This window comes from Rhynchophorus ferrugineus, unplaced genomic scaffold (genome assembly GCF_030347505.1).
Source record: "Rhynchophorus ferrugineus isolate W39M unplaced genomic scaffold, kcgeb_rfMv2 rfM8, whole genome shotgun sequence".
Taxonomy (NCBI): Eukaryota; Metazoa; Arthropoda; class Insecta; order Coleoptera; family Curculionidae; genus Rhynchophorus; species Rhynchophorus ferrugineus.
This window is the reverse complement of record NW_027472587.1, coordinates 37,228,322-37,242,816: the sequence shown is the minus strand read 5'-3', so window position 1 is coordinate 37,242,816 and position 14,495 is coordinate 37,228,322. Positions and strand designations below refer to the sequence as shown.

The following is a 14,495-nucleotide window of genomic DNA, read 5'->3' as shown; positions in this document are numbered from 1 at the left end:
TATTCTTACTAGTCGTGGCCTCTACAGTGATTTAAAACTAGGTATTAATTTAGGAAGACCGATTGTATGTTACCCATTACTTCTCTAATAAAATAAAAGTATACTAATTGTAACAAACTAAAAGTATAAATAATAAAAGAGCACCTTTCAATGTTATTATCATTTGGTGCACTTCACTATACAAAATCGCAGGGTTTGATTCACTGGGCTCTCATGTATTGGTGCGAATCTCTTAATTTCTCTATCACAGTTGAAATTCAAAGATCTCGTTCTAAGTAATTGCTAAATCATAATAGAGCTACAGCTTATAAGCTCGATGAATTAAAGTGAATGAAATATTGTTAGAAATAAATTTATGGTAGATTTAGCAGACCAGTTTTAATATAGAACAGCATAAAACAAATATTTTAAGTCAACTTTTATTACAAAGTAAACTGTAAAAACTATAATAAAAATGTTTTTAGCTACGACCATCAAAACAAAGGAGTAGGGACAATCAAAACCTAGGCATCCGCAACATCCCCCATACCACACGATCCCAATAACAGTGATAACAAACAATATTTACAAAACGGCCCGATCCACTTCACTTAGATTTTCATATAACCAGTCCCCACAGTCCCATCGAACCCGCTTCCTATATCTCCACCCCCTCGACCGATACGAACGGTTAAATTAAACCGGATAAAAGCGGGGAAAACAAAATTCCCTAACCCTTAAAAAATATAAAAACGTGAAACGCCATCGTCGTCGTCCCCCTCCGATCCCCCTTCCGAACTTTCCGCCGTCGCTATGAATAAAATTACCGAACAATGTAGTATATTTTAACATTTAAAAGGTTCTACGTGCATATTTTTGACAATTCTCGGCTCGCGGTAATAAATTTCGGAATTGTTGGGAAGTTGAGCCGAGTTAACGCTTGCCAGTCAGTCCCTCTGAATAATTGGTCCCGGTTGAGGTTTGATTAATGCCGGGGTTAGCGAATAATTAATAAAATCATTGGCGGACCGGATCGCTTCGCTTAAGAGGCCGACGGAATTCATCATTATGCACTGACACTAAATAATATCCAGCGTTTTTGTGAGCGTAAATTGGTGTATACGTCTGTTGCATTATTCTTATTAAGAAATAAATAAGCTAGAAACACATTAATATACTACTAGTGTCAATATTTACGCAATCAATAAGTACTCGCCACGATTATCGATACACTTTTGCATACGCTTAAACCAATTTTCAAAGCATTTATTCCATTCCGAATGAGGTATCTTCCAAACACGATGATTGAACGCTTCAATAGCTTCTTCGGCCGATAAAAATCGTTGACCACGCAGTTTATTCTTCACGAGATGGGAACAAAAAGAAGTCATTGGGTGCCAAATCAGGGTTGTACGGCGGATGACCCATCAATTCGATGTTCCCAAATAGTCTCTTGTTTGAGCCAATGTGTGAGAGCTCACATTGTCATGATGAAGAACAATCCGGCGTGTCTTGTTTGTTTTCCTTATTTCACCGAAGACTACTGGCAAACAAATGGCTATGTACCAATTAGAATTTACTGTTCTACGGCCTCTAGAGGTACAGTTGCAATATGACCAGTTTTCCTGAAGAAACAGGCCACCATTTTCTTTGAAGTGCTTCGCGAGGTGAGGTCTTAAATTAGAGCGAAATGGTTTGTAATGTACATTTTGCATAGGCTAACTACAAACAGAAATGTAGAAGAGCAATGGTTAACAGGGATGCGGTGTCCAGTTGTTATTTGAGTTGTAAGTATTTAATAATGTTAATTATATATAACTGATTTGTAAAATATAACAAGCCTCCATTTTAGCTATGGCATAGAAGAATCGTTGATCCAAATATGTTAGGAAATGTGAGTTGAACAGTGAAGTTATTAAAGCCCGACAGTATGATAGATGTAATTTGACAATGCGAGAGACTTTTTTTACTTCGTTGGTAAATTATATCTCGACTGTTCTATTGAATTCCCAGATTATGCACAAAACTTAACAAGCAGTCTGTCCAATATCTTAAATCAACAAATGCCCGTATTTTGCAAAACTGTTTTGAGTATTCTGAACGAAACATAATTAGTAGTAAAAATAATAGTTAGGTGTTATTTTGTTTTCGTGGATGAGAAAAGTGAACAGAATAGCAAAAGGCAAAATTGAAACATTTTTTATTGTAATATCTAAATATAAAACAGCTTAAATGGATGATGTACAATTATATACTTACAATAAATATTTGGCAAAGAAAATATCTAAAAAAACATTTCAAAATCAATAGTCTTCAACATATATATTGTACTGTACTCCATATTTGGCAGTTATATTTAAGATAATATAAAATGTTCCATATTATGCTTTAATGTATTGTTAGTACAATATATCGTCATTAAATTTTCCTTTGATATAATTGTAATTACATTACAGTTTTACATATCTTTAAATAAAATATACTTTTAAGTTTATATTGCATTTTTATTAAGAAAATATTTTAAATTTCCCGCTATTCCAATTGTCAGTCGCGCCCTCTGGCGGCAAATTATTGCTAAACTTGTTCACAGGTTAAATATGGGAGATACACTTCTAATTCCTCTGTGTTTTGTGAACTAGGCTTACAATTTAAAATTGCTCTGTCGGTATTTTGCGGTACAACGCTGCTAAACGTACGTCACAACATAAAATTACACGTCTGTACGAATAATCTACTATATTAGAATTGAAGTTAGCAATGGGTTGCCCACATTCAATCAAAATAGGACCTAAACGCCGATCTGACGGCTGTTCCTGGTTGCTTGATTTGGGTGCAATTTCGTTTTATTGAAATTTATTTATTTGTAGCGCTTAATAGACAAAAATTTTAGGCCTAAAAATTCTATTCTTCCTCGATATAAGTTTTAATCGTTCTAATTATCACGCCGATTAATATATAGATACACGTAGATTAGTACAAAAACGATTATTAAAATTCGAACAGGAATAAAACAAATACAACCCATGTTTTCGTAAAAGCCTATTGATATTCAGCGGACGGCAGACATGTTCTCCATTGCACTGCGGCGATATCGCACCGAAATCGTCATAAGTAGTACTCGATAGCCGAATCGATACATTTTGCAGCGGTAAATGTTAAAGCCGACTGAATAAAACTAATTGGTTCGCTGCCGTACAGCAGTGTTTTAATGGTGTTGTCTAATGAACTTTGTGTGTCGACAATGCCGATTGGGACAATGGAGCGGCTATTGTTGAATTTAAACGGCGCCTGGGTCACCGGCGGGGCCATGTTTGGACCATAAAATAGTTAAACGTTGGCGACTTTTGTCCCGGGCCTCCGCCAAATGCGAATATGTGACATTATTCTTATTATTGTCATTTGGGAAATCGCAATAATTTCGGTCTTTCATTCCGATTTAATAGAACGTATGGGATATGCGACTGCCGTACGTTATTAGACGAATATTACTTTTGTCCATTGTTCAATATCAACCTGATAATAAACGTTAAAACGTTAATTTTCCCTTTTTGTCATTAGTAGCAATCTGTACTTAAATTATCCGTACAGTTTTTAATATTTATACTGTATAGTTTTATTGAAGAATTATAAATATTGTTTCACCATTTTTTGCATCATTTATTCACCTAGACTCACAAGAAATAAAGTTTATTTTTGGCCTATAAATTAGTATCTAAGATTTTTATTACTTTTAAGTATAATTTATTTTATTTAAGACATTGTCTATCGATAACCGCTACATTTTCCTGACTCTCCAGCAATTTACGATGAACGATTGAGATTGAAGATAAGAACGATGTACAATTTGACAGACTATTTAGAAATCGACCCGTGTTTTGGTACCTTCATAAGCGCTACTCAAAGAGATCACGACTCATATATCAGGACAAGTAGTAAACAGAAGGGGCAAGGTCTGGAGAATACGGCGGGTGGCATTGCACTTCCCATTTTAAGGTTTCCAAGTATATTTTTATCAATTTTGCAAGATGTGGTCAACCACTATCATGCTGAAGAACAACATTATTGTGTCTTTGTTTCTATTACTGTCTTCGCTTTCAACATTGCCACTTTTAAATTTGCCACAAATGCGTTTTATTCGGTACAAATTCATACATTTTTAATGAACCGAAAATATTTTTTCTGCACAATTCGATAAAATGACATTACTGAAATGTGAATTCTGTCACTGAAGCTTCGATAAATTACGATGCAAGTACGTATGCTATTTAATACACCAGCTGTTGTAAATCCTTTCAAATAAATTTATAGGCCTGTAGGTTATAAGATAGACAGTCTAGTGCAGCTTGAGTAAGACCTTCCGGAGGAGAATAAACTTCGGCTGATCAAGAAGAATTTCTCCTGCTAAGATCTAGGAAAATAGACGCATATAAACAAAGCTTAATCGATTGCTGAAGGGACCCTGTCGGTTTACTCATTATTCCTCAACGGAATTAAGTGAAAAGCCTCTAAATCTATGTCGTCTCCCACATTGTAACAACATTTCAACTGTTAAGAGAAGATATGACATACAATTAACCGTCTAGAGACAATTTAGGCATTTCCGCCAAGAAATCGGCTTTAATTTTATAGCTTTATTTTATCTTGCATGTAGTTACTTATAAACATAAGATGGACCAAAATTCCCACTACTTAGGTGACGTTTATATCAGTTATCCATATGGTAGCCGGACTTTTTATTTATTATTATTATTATTATTTATTTATTTTTTTAATTTAGTTACTAGTATTTGTTACTATTTGTTATTTTAATGCTTCTGTGCTTGCTTTTACTTTTCTATACTATATACTTAAATTTAATTAATTAATATATTGTCAGTAGTCGTTGCCTCTACAGTGATTTAAAACTAGGTACTAATCTAGGAAGACTATGGTGTTCTGGGACCGGCGGGTCGAGCTGTACGTCGATTTCCTGCGCACCTCACGTACCATTAATGCTGCATACTACTCTAACCTTCTAAAAACACACGTGAAACCGCTGGAAACGGAGGAGTATTCCAGCACGAAGTGCGAGTGTTCTCCAGGACAACGCGCGCCATCATACAGCGCGTCTCACGCTCGATACAATATCGGAATTAGGGTGGGAGGTACTGGAATATCTCCCCTATATGTTTGGACCACTGAAAGAATCCTTCGGAGGTCAAAGATTCAACACCGACGACGAGGTAAAGGAGTTCGTGCGCACATGGCTGTCCGAGTTGCCCAAGGAATTCTTCGATACCGGCATCAAAAACTTCCGGAAACATGGACAAAATGTGTAATTAGTGAGGGGAAATACCTATAGAAACTTTAAATATTTCTATTTTTTTTCAATAGTAAATAAATGTGTCAGAGTATTTGTCTCATCATATTTGAACCACCCTTGTATATTACTACTAATATTGTCTAGATTTCTGATTGATTCACCGATAGGCCAATATTGCTATTGCATATGGTCAGCAAATGTAGCAGTTGTAACATTTTCTATGTATGGTATGTGACATGTATAAAGTAGGTAAACCACAGGACCACAAAACACTGTCTTGCAGTACACCTGCTATGTACACTTTATTTCTTTCAATGATGAGTAAGTTTCTGTACAGTATAGTAAGTATAGTACCAAACTCATTTCCTCCCTCAATATTATAATGATATTCAATTCTTTTAACTATAGAGAACGTTTAACTATAGGAAGAACAGTATCGACAATTTTAAAATATTTTTTTACTTGCAATAATTGAAATTATATGTTAATAAATCAGTATGACTTTTTATCCAAAACTTAACAAATTCCGATATGATTATTTAACCTTTAAACCTAAACATAAACCATAATGAAGTCGATGTAACGGTAATTAGCAAATAAACTAATGTATTAACGGACCAAGTATAATCAATCGATACTATTTAAACAATAATTTGTAATAATACTACCTATTTCGTGCCTGTATATTTCGATAGAGGTTATATCTGCAAAACCATTAATCCCGTTCAAATTTGTTAGCATTCAATACATTTGTATAGTAGTTTTTCATGTTGCCTAAGCCTTCATAAAGGATTACTGTAATAACCACCTGAAAAACGGTATTCAACAAATCATAATATATCCAGCTGGCTTACAGGTGGAAGTTATTTTAAAGTTATGAGAGGAACTATTATCGGGAAATTTTAAATAATCTCTGGTTTCGATAGTGATTTTCCGATTGTTTGTTATTAAATAGTTCTATAAAATATAAATCTCGGATTAAGAGTAACTTATTTACTTTTAAAGTCTGCTCCAAACCTCGGTCCTCGGTATTAAACCTACCAACTAATGAGTGACTAACTTAGAGATAAATCCAGAAGACATCCGGCCTTACCCAGCCTGGTTATTAGCGTGACTGCGATGGTATTCTTTGTCGGATTTTGCATTGTTGCTTTAGTAGACGTCCTTAATTTGGTAGAAATACATTTTATTATATTATTATTTATTTATTTATTAAAGATTGTTGTATATAAAATACATACAGTAAGGATTTATAGGATTAAAATTGTATTTGAACTACCTGAAGCTGATTTATGAAACTTTGGCAAAGCTCATTTATTTATGTAATATAATTATTGCTGATTGAAATTGTTACGGTAATTATTAGTTGTATGTTAGTTTGTTTTTGGTACTTATTCGGTAATAGTGTATACTTTTGGTTTTTTATTATTACTTCTGATAAAATATTTGAGGACAATATGCCGTTTCTTTTTTTACAAACCTAATGTAACATTAACATATAAAATCAATTTTATATTGCTATTGGAACAATCTTAAAATGAACTGTTGTCTAGTACAAAAATAATTCTACAATTATTTCTGTATCTTTCCCCTTGTCCATTAAAATAAATGCGAGAACAATAATACCAATTAAAAGCGACCTCTATATTTATTTAACTACCATCTTTCAACTAGCGAATGTTTCGCTACTTTTCATTCAATAGCTCCTATCAAATATCGATAACATCGTATATATCGTAATTAATGTATATAATTAATAAGTTTAGTTTTAGTTAAGCATCAATTCTTCATTCGTTAGAGAATAGCGTTAATGATTGAGACAGGTTTTAGCAGATCATGATGAACAAAAATTTTCCCAGACCTTTGAAAACTTAGCACCACCTCTCTTAATACGATTTTTTTCCGTTATTATTATCATACTTCTTTCATCAGCAGTTTTTCACTATTAATTCTCGCATAACTGGAGGCATTAAACTTTTTTTGATATCCAGTCTTATGTAAATGGTTCCAAACTATTTTGTAGTGAAGATCTAGTTCTATATCCATGTCGATAGTCGGTTTAGGTGAGTTTAGTGTTTACCATCAAAAGTCTCGAAGCAAAAATGAATGTAATATTCAGATAAGTTCCCATAACCATAAATACCACAAAATTTTCAAGGATATTGCACTGCATTCTTCCTTTTTGGAAGTAAAAAAGCAAAATATGACAGAAATGGCCATCTAGAATTACATTTTCTGAAGTTGTGATTGAGCAAATGAACGGTACTACCTTCTTGTGTAAAATATTCTATAATTTTGTCCTAGAAATACTCTGTAACAGTATATTTTTAAAAACGTATTTCGTTCATTATATTAATATTCATACAACTTAAAGTTTGATTAATTAAATATCTTTGAGTAGTTTAATCATTACGTGTTATGTTATTTCAACAAAATTCAGCCAATTATCGAAATAGGGACAATTTCAATAAGGTAGAATAAACGTTGGAAGAATTTTATGCCAATAGAAGAAATAGTTTTCCTTGATCAAGTAGGAAACATTGTGATAATAGATATATAGACTATTCAAAGTTTATTTGTATATGCCTCATCGAAATGTGTGACGTCAAAACGTCGCAATGTAGCCGCATCAACTCCGATTTTTTGTTCAGATTGGCTTTGACATACAGCAGAATTCTAATCTAAATAAAATAATTGAACAAAAATGTTATGAAATATAATTTATTTCAACATCATAGTACATCTAATGCATATATTATCGGGCTTAAAATACAACAATCAAACTCATACACCTTCACGAAACTCGTCGGCCAGTAAACTACGACCACGATTGAATTCACTTCATCGCCAAAAGTCAAATTAAGTTGATTTGTGATAATCCACGTCAAAAATCGTAAAAAATTATGGCACGAAAATATTCAGTTGTATTTTTTCCCGAGACGAAACTTTCAACTAAATATAAAATAAACAAATAGCGTCCGTCCGACAAAATGTTTTGAGTACGTATATCATCAAAAAGGCCAAACTTTACGATGGAACCGTCAGATGGACTCACATGACAACAGTGTTGCCGATTTCCGAAATATAAATAGTGACCCTCGTATAACACTTCAGGTAGCCGCTTAACTTGCTCTTAGTGGCAAAATTGTCAGAACAATATTTTAGAGTGGCCCACATTTTTTTCCTGATTTGTTACCGTATTTCTCGCCCGCTCTCATAATATAAGACCCCCTTCCGGCTTTCTACAGAGGGAAAAATAATGGGATTTAGGAAACCGATTTAGGACGACGTATTTTTATTAACTTCGGAACTGAAATATGGAAATGGGACCCGGTTCGTTTCGGTGGCGAGCAGTGTCTCCCGGCCGTTATTATGTGTCCTCAGGTGCTCGGAAAACTGAATTAAATGCCGAATGTGCCCTGCAATGCGGTCGCTGCAGATTCGAATTCATGGCCGGATTCTTGAGGTGAGTATATTGGATTCGGAATCTCCGGAGTGCCGATAGTCCGCGGGGAACGGTTGTGTTTAGTGGCTGCCAGTGGCGCAGCACCGCGCGGTACCCTCTGACGCGGACCAGAAATCCTCAGGCGACATACACGTTTAACCGGACGTATGGTGTACGTATGGTTAAGCTGTCGCCATCGCGTTGATATATTAACTGGAAAATATAAATTTAGTTAACCGATATTACGTACTAGGGCCGGGGAAAAATAAATTTTGGTTTTTTCCTACTACACGACGACAGCATTACTAATACTTACCAATGATAGCCCTGTGGTCGAAATTTGACAACAATTTATAAAATTAATCAGGTTTCTCTTATAACAGACTAAAGAGAATTCCTTAAAAATGATAAATTACTATTACTAAAACTTGTTTTGACAATATTTTCAATGTAAGATCAGAAATATATTTGATGTATAACATTAATTACAGTAACAAATGTAGTATATTAAAATACATGCAAAGTATCTCAAGAACTAACACTCACTAACTTCAAGACATTAATAAGTTTAAATTATTACATCAGTGAACATTATAACAAAAGCATCATAATGAGATTATTATTAGATTATATTTAGAACTGTAACAACTTTACAGCATCAGATATAAGGATATAAGTTTTTTTTTCCTTTTGCGTTATAATCATGCAATATGAAACTGAGTAATACATATTTATATATTAATTAAAACAATAATGGACATAATTAGGTCCTTTATTTTTTATAGCTTTGGGAATTATGGACTGAAAACAGTCGAAACAATCGATAGTCGCAAAACTAGTTAAACGCACGGTTCGACTGTTTTGTTCAATTAGTAATATCAGACGAAGATATACGAAACCTTTCCTGTATAAATTGCGAGAGAGAAAAGAACAGAGATAATTGCTTGGAGCAGTTAATTTTGTATAAAGATGTATAATAATCATAAATATTAAATAAAAATTAGACATACATTCACGACATAATTAAAAACGATCGCATGATAACTACCAGACCTTTTTTAAATAAAGTAAATGCTTTACTTATTATAGAAACATTACCTATTATTGCCATAAAAACAGTCAAAGTATCTTACTATTTATCATTCACAATTTTAATCTTTTTACCTTATGATAATACAATCTTGAAAAATATCGTTCCAAAATGCTGCTGTATCAATATTCAATATACAAAATATTGTTATTTACAAGCAAACTGCCAAGAAAAATCATAAAACTATATATATATATATATATATATATATATATATATATATATATATATATATTACATATAAAGCTATGTAAGCATAAATTGGATACATTTTTGTCAAGGCCGCGGTTAGCCTGACAGAGCCAGAACGTAAAAATCAATCTGAATGAAACTAGTACAGCCAAAAATAGTAACTAAAAGTACATGACTAGACACGAAACAGTCGATAGTAAATAGTAACAAAATCATTCGAACCAAAAATAGCGACTGAAACAGTCGATAGTAAAAACTAGTCAAATACTAAATAGTGTATAGTCGATTTCAGTCAATATTAATAGTATAGTATAGTATAGTCTATCCAAGGAAGTTTTGTACAACCAGATTTTGTATTCTTTAAATAATTTATATGCAACTAAAGAAAATACAATATATTTATTGTTCCCCAAAAAAGGATTTTAAGAATAGTTTTAGGTATCAATCAGTCTTGGAACAAACTCCGATAAAGTAATATTCAATAGCTGTAAAATAATTTAAATTGTAGTAACAAAAAAGAACAATTTATACACAAGAAGTGTCCATTGGAAGTGGGATTGAAAAGAATTGTTCGCTATCTTCGAGCTGTTCGACACTGGCCAAACAATTAGTTGGAATCTCTACTATCAACTACAAAATTTAAAAAAACAGAACTGGCCAATTAACGGTACTTATGAAACAAAAAGAGGCTTATGAAAATCACTTGATTGAATAATTTCACCGAACATTAGATGCGCTTAGTAATTTACTACCACTGTTCTGCTGTACTCTAATTTCTTGAGTGTTGTCCAGTAGCTGTATTCCTTCCACGCCGTTATGATTTAGTAATCTCATTTTGTGTTTTAAGCCGAAATCTTGAATAACTTCCTAAATCCACATGATTCAGAGGTCATCGTACAGTTCCATAATAAAATTAAAACTTAAAAAAAATAGGTTAGACATTTATTTATGATTATCTCATAATCTAATAGACAATATTTAACTAATCCAACGTTAGTATTAGAGTCAGATAATTGTGATATGTAATCGATTAACCATCGAAAAAGTCTGAAAGTTTTTCTGGCCATATACAAAAAAGGACCGGAACATCGAACAGATAGAGTAATATTTTAGATAAAGTTCGTTATTGAATGTTTAAACATGCACGATTGCCGATTTAAGACTTATTCAGCAGTCAAATGAGAGAAAAAGACGTAGACTTTAACAATATTAGAGTAGACGGCGTCGGACCGGCCAAATTGAATTTTTGACGTTGCAATCTCGTAAAAATCGGTTTGGATCCGTCTGCGAATTTACTGAAATCGGTACACGGGTTGGCACTTCGGCTCTTCGTCCCGTCCGATGTCCACCTAAGCCTCGCACTTGAGACAATTTCCTCTTCAGTCCAGACAATCGACGTTAAAACAATCGATAAACTCGCCCGTCTCTACGGGTCTCTAAAGAACCTGCAACATATGGACCTTATTCTGCACTTTCATTTTAAATTATGATTAAAGGATTACGACTGCTTTTAGATTGACCGATTATAATATTCTTTGTTATAGAGAACGTAAAAGGTCTAAGATGAAGACGTATTCAAAGTTATCGCGAACTCTAGTTCTTTCCTTTTCTTTTTTATATATTCCTTCTAACGAAGTTTTGTCTCAATATTCATTGCGAATACTTAGCTTTGTTACTATATAGAATGATATTTATTGAAGTATTATTTATTGTTATTAGTGCTTGTGCGATTTGATTATACGTGAAATGTACATGCAAAGACACTTTCGTTACTTTTCGTTTTCCAGCTTTATTTATATTGTCACTTGCCTGTTGTAATTTTCGTGAAGTTTCTTCGCTATTGTCTCCGACAGCTATAACCGCAGTATCACCTGAAAATTTAGCCATCGTGATTTTTCATATGTGGTATATTACATGTGTGACGTAGATAAATAATTGGCCCCCATATACTTGTGGTACACCTGCTCTAGCTTCTTTTATTGGAGAATAGGTTTCGTCTTATTTGACTCTAAATATACTGACTGAACATATATTTTTGCGATCACAGGAACGTCTGTTAATAAACCCAAAATGGTCTGTAAGTATTAGATGCACATTATAGAAGAATAAGAAATATCCGGGCGTATTAGGATTTGCGAGCGTCCAGACGTCATTTTGACTATTTCTAGGATAGTAAATAACTAAAGTTCAGTTTAAGGTTCACGAAAAATCTTTCGCTGATGGTGACAATATAAACCGAAAGGTTCCAAATGGTAGTTACACTACGGGAGCTATCGATTCTCCAATATTGAAAGGACAACACAATTTGTTTATATCCCAGGTAAAAAGGAGATCAAAATATAACAAAAAAAAACTACTCATAGCATATATTTACAAAATACATCGAATAATGCATTTCAAGTTAATAAAAGTAATCGATTATTAAATTGCTTGATTGAAAGTAACAAATAACGATACAACAAATACTGGAAGAAGAATATATTTCGAAACTGTTAAATAAGGGAAAGCAATTTCAATTATTATTAATTACTTAATTTTGTGGTTCTTTGAGTAAATATACTATTTTATTTATTTTTATTCCTCTTATCGTCCTATAAGCCTGTTCTCTAAACTGTGATCACTAAACTATTCGAAAAATTATACGTTAAAAGACTTAAAATAATCGCAGAGGAGAGAATTATTATTCCAGACCATCAGTTTGGCTTCCGTAATAAACACGGAACAATGGAAGAAATACATCCATTAGTCAACCAAATTAACAAAAACTTAAAGGATAAAAAATATGGCTCCGCTGCATTTCTCGATATTTTTGAAGCCTTCGAATAGGTGTGGTACAGTGAACTGCATTTTATATTGAAAAAGCTTTTGCCCCATACGCACTTTCAACTGCTGAAATCGTACCTCATAGACAGACATTTTATTGTAAAACAGGGTGACGAATACACTGACCTACACCCAATATATTCGGGTGTTCCACAGGGCAGTGTTCTTGACCGATTGTTGTATCTTATGTATACAGCTGACCTACCGATGTTAAGAAACACTACTGTTGCAACATATGCTGACGATACATCCTGACGTTTCCTCAAACGAGGATCCAATATCAGCCACAAGATACCTCAAACTTCATCTTGTCAAGAAAGTCGAATTGTGGTTGAAAATGTGACGTATCGAAACAAATGAGACAAAATCTACCCGTGCGACATTCACCCTTTGTAGAAGAACATATCCCTCAGTAAAATTGAATAATCATTTCGATCGACCTTTGGCATGAAAAAAACATATAGTTACAAAACGCAAACAGCTTAGACGTAAACTAAACTAAATGTATTGGCTGATAGGTCGTAAATATAAATTATCATTAGATGACAAGGTTTTACTGTCAATATTTAGGCCCATTTGGACCTATAGTATTGAACTGTGGGATACTACTAACAAATCTAACATAGATATCTTCCAGAGGTTCTAGAATAAAGTGTTGCGAGTCATCGTCGATGCCCCATATTATGTGTCCAACAAAGTGATTCAGCGTGATATCCCCATAGAACCCATAACGAGTGTGATTCGGAATGTTAGTACGAAGTACTCTAAAAGACTATTAGTGCATCCCAATGCAGTCGCAAAAAGTTAAATGTGCGCGATTTCAGTGAAGTACGTAGGCTCATACGCAAACTGCCATACGAACTGGTTAATAGACACATAGAGTGAGATTTAATAATCTCTGGAATAAGCTAGAATAGTTTTTAGAATAAGTTAGGATAGACTTTAAAATAAGTTAGAATAGTATATAGAATAAGATATAGATTATAAATTGTACAGTAGATAACTTGTCACGATAGTTATATAACTGAAATCATATAATAATACATATATTGCCCACGGGCAGATTGTAGACGTTCCAGGAGATTAATCAAAAAAATATTTTTATCAAATTGATAGTTAATTAAATATATCACGAGTTTAAAAGTTTAACATAATCTGCATAGATGAGCATAAATAATAGATAAAATAAGCGAACATGTTGGAAAGTATACGCCCACGTTTTAAAAATTTGTTAGTAAAGTAAGGTAACTCTATTGGAAAATATAGAACATATAGATGGAGAAAAATGTTCGCTTGTTATCTCGAAAATCGAGTTTTCGGTATAGCAATCGGGGCAAATGGAATATGTAACGGGTCGGTTCGCTAACCATTCCCGGTCCCCTTTACCATTATGCTCAAATTGGACCGGACAAAGCGCTTAACCGCCTTCCAGGGGTCCTTCTCGTTATTCCAAAACGCAGTATTTTACTTTGCGGCATTACTACTGTTCTAGGGAGATTTTCACGCAAGATTATGGACGGTTGACGGGTGTCGTCGCTAATTTAAATATAGATATATTAAGGGATGGACACTATTTGAATTACTTGAACGAAAATACATATTTAGTATTTGTATTTCAGTTACTCATTAAAAATATAATTTCAAATACATGAAGCTACGGTTTT

At 33.4% G+C, this 14,495-nt stretch overlaps 1 protein-coding gene across 2 annotated transcripts in view; it reads right to left on the bottom strand.

Annotated features, from left to right (window-relative positions):
- Sema1a (Semaphorin 1a) overlaps positions 1-14,495 on the bottom strand; it is a 713,484-nt gene that overhangs the window by 192,231 nt on the left and 506,758 nt on the right. The gene's annotated exons all lie outside the window — the stretch shown is intronic.